Raw genomic sequence first — 3,240 nt, 5'->3', positions numbered from 1 at the left:
TTTCGCAGGCAGCAACAGGAATAAGTAAGGTACTACGAACGTCAAAAAGAAAGTGCGCAAAACCCAGATCGCTAACTGGAGACAAGAAAATGGCAACGAAAAAAACGACTGCGTGAATAAAGAGCCGGAATAAGCGAAATCCTGAATGCAGCGCTGCATTATAATTCAAGAGGTTATCAGGCTGCCTGTTATATATATATATATATATACATCTGTATATATATATATATATATATATATATATATATATATGTATATATATATATATATATAATCAATTAGCTTTAAGGGACAAAATATTCAGTAATATTCTTACTTGATCAACACCGCATAAAAAATAAATTAATTAAAAAATCCCTGTGCTCCTTGGTTTCTTTTATAATATATATATATATATATATATATATATATATATATATATATATATTAAGCAAACAAGGGAAGGGGAATGAGGGGCTCGTTATAAATATGAGAGAAGCCAACAGCCACAGAAACCAAGGGAAAGGGGGGATCTTTAATTACTTTATTTATTTTGTGCTGTTTTTCGATTTAGAATATTACTTAATATGTTATCGCTTAAAGCTAATTGATTAGAAAAGCAGAAGAAAAAACAACCACATGCCACCGGTGGGATCCGAACCCACGCCCTCCGAATTACCCGTCCGGTGCTCTACCGCTGAGCTACGGCGACGGCTGTCAAATCTTCTGATTTCGGGGGTATTTATGTTTACAAATAACCTAACCTTGAGTGTTCATCAGCGCCACCCACGTTCTTAAAGGGGCCCAGAAACACAATCTTAGTTAACTGTTTTGCCTGTTGAAAGCATACAGCGAGTTATAATGGTGCTATTAGCGTCGGTAATACCGCGTACATTCCGTTTTTTAATATTTTAATGTCCTCCAAAAAACAACTTCATGGCTCTGATGGTGTCGCCACACAGTGGGGGGTTTTTAGCAGCGGATATGACATCACCTGGCGCGAGCTTGATGACCGGACAAACAGTAAATATACTGCAAACTGTGTGAATAAATAGAGACACATTTTGTCACCTGTCTGCGTTTTATATTAGATCAACAAAAACAACTTGCTTGTCTTAGATAAAAGCCCTGCAAAGCTAGTAAAATAAAAATACACCACCAGGGGCGCTCTGGCATGGAAACAACGCTGCCAGTCTCAGCAAGAATGAGTTACAGAGAGCAGGCAACCATGGAGTACACACTTCCGCGACGTGCTCTGGCTGGCTGTTTTGATTGGTTGTGCCAGGTGCCGTCATTGGGAGAGCGAAATAGGAGTGGGAAGCCCCGCCAAAATCGAGTTGAGGGCAGCGTTTTGTTTGCTTGTATTTTGAAATTTCTTCACTGAATAACTCCCGTTCCTGTGCATCGATTCCTGTAATTCTTTTTAAGTCAGCATCTGTGTGACAAAAAGAACCCCCCTCAAGTATAGCCGGTATTCCCCCAGGCAGTGTTTCGCAGCCCCTTTAAGCGGCGGACGTAGCACGTCCTGAGTTACCGCTGGTGTGACGTAGAACGTCATCGAACGGCGAGGGTGGAAGCTGCGTGAGAACCCTCTTATGCTCCCTATGGCGTCAAGGCTGCCAGAACCGAGGCCCTCGCTAAGCAATTAGGCAAACAAGAGAAGGGGGATGAGGGGCTCGTTATAAATCTGAGAGAAGCCAACAGCCACAGAAACCAAGGGAAAGAGGGGATTTTTAATTAATTTATTTATTTTGTGCTGTTTTTCGATTTAGAATATCGCCGGTGGGATCCGGATCCCACCGGCGGCATGTGGTTGCGTTTTCTTCTGCTTTTCTATTCAATTAGCTTTAAGCGATAACATATGCAGTAATATTCAAAATCGAACAGCAGCACCAAATAAATAAATAAATTCAACATCGCGTGTGTCCCTTGGTTTCTGTGGCTGTTGGCTTCTCTCAATATATATATATATATATATATATATATATATATATATATATATATATATATATATATATATATATATATACATGTATATATATGTTGTGGGTTTCTACGTGGACACAGGCCACCAACCACCGCGGGTTCGAGCTTCACGCGAGCCAAGGGCCCCGATCAGCCGTCACCACACATCACTGGGACACCGATGCGGTGCACTCAACCTCCGCTGGGAGGAGAGCGATTCGCCGCAAAGAAATAGGCCTCCCAGCTCACAAAGGAGACGTTTATTCACGTCGTCCTCCAGCTGATACACACACACTCAATAGTCACCCCGTTCCGGGGGCGCGCGAGGAGCAAGGCTCCGCTGCGCGCACGAAGCGACTCGAGCAATGCTCGCCGCTAGCACGCCGCTGCAGGAGAATGTCCCCGCGGCAGTGCTGTGATCTCTCTCTCGTGTCGACCGTTGGGCCGGTTGCGAGAGAGAGTGGGCAATCAACGCAAGGTACGCCTGTCGGAGGTCGCTGGACCCCGCTGGACAGGCTCGAGCCGCTGCAGGTCAGAGGACACGTGCGGGCGAGCTCGAGTAAGCACTGGTCCGAACGGCAAAGGCCGGCACGGACAAACAGTAGCGTACGCACCTTACGCTGTCTCGGAGGGATCTCTCTCTGGGCCCCGCTCGGACGATCGCGCGGTGCGCGGCCGCCAAAGCGGGTCCCGAAACCCCGCCAAAAGGCACCAATGGCAAAGGCCGTTTGGGAGCCGGGGCGGAGCTGTGGCCAAATGACAGTGATTAGTCACCCAGCCACCTCTCGACCGCCTGAGGCGGGAGCAAGGGAAAGAGGAGAAACAACGCGCGAAGCCGGCACAGCCGCGCAAAGACAACGGCGGAAAGCTAGGATTCCCACAATATATATATATATATATATATATATATATAGCGTAGTGCGCTGTCCTGATGTCATGAGTGACGTAACCTCATTCTGACCAGTCAGCATGGCGTATCGTAATGACGCCATGTACGACGTCACTCCATTTGACGAGAGTGACACTCTTTGCACCTGGGGTGTGGCGCCAATGACACCGACACCACGTAAACGGGAAACAGGTTCTCGACAAGTAAAAAATAGATACAATCAAAATATAGTTCTTGTGGTATACCGGCTCTGTGTTCACGTGACTTTACTTAGCCACACGCTCATCCTCACCCCCAAGTGGGGAATAGGAAGAAGATAAAATTGTGAGAAAAGGAAAGGCGCGGTATACTGCGTCGTTCTCAGTGGGGACGCTAACCATGCTGGTTTCAAGCGGACACTGAGGATA

At 46.2% G+C, this 3,240-nt stretch overlaps 1 non-coding gene across 1 annotated transcript; it reads right to left on the bottom strand.

Annotated features, from left to right (window-relative positions):
- Positions 1-619: 619 nt before the first annotated feature.
- On the bottom strand, positions 620-691 carry TRNAT-GGU (transfer RNA threonine (anticodon GGU)). The gene has a single exon. It is a non-coding gene; the product is annotated as a tRNA-Thr (tRNA).
- Positions 692-3,240: the final 2,549 nt, after the last annotated feature.

This window comes from Amblyomma mixtum, chromosome 9 (assembly GCF_055824585.1).
Source record: "Amblyomma mixtum isolate Tamu chromosome 9, ASM5582458v1, whole genome shotgun sequence".
Taxonomy (NCBI): Eukaryota; Metazoa; Arthropoda; class Arachnida; order Ixodida; family Ixodidae; genus Amblyomma; species Amblyomma mixtum.
Note: the sequence above shows the minus strand (reverse complement) of the source record. Positions and strands in the feature narration are given on the sequence as shown.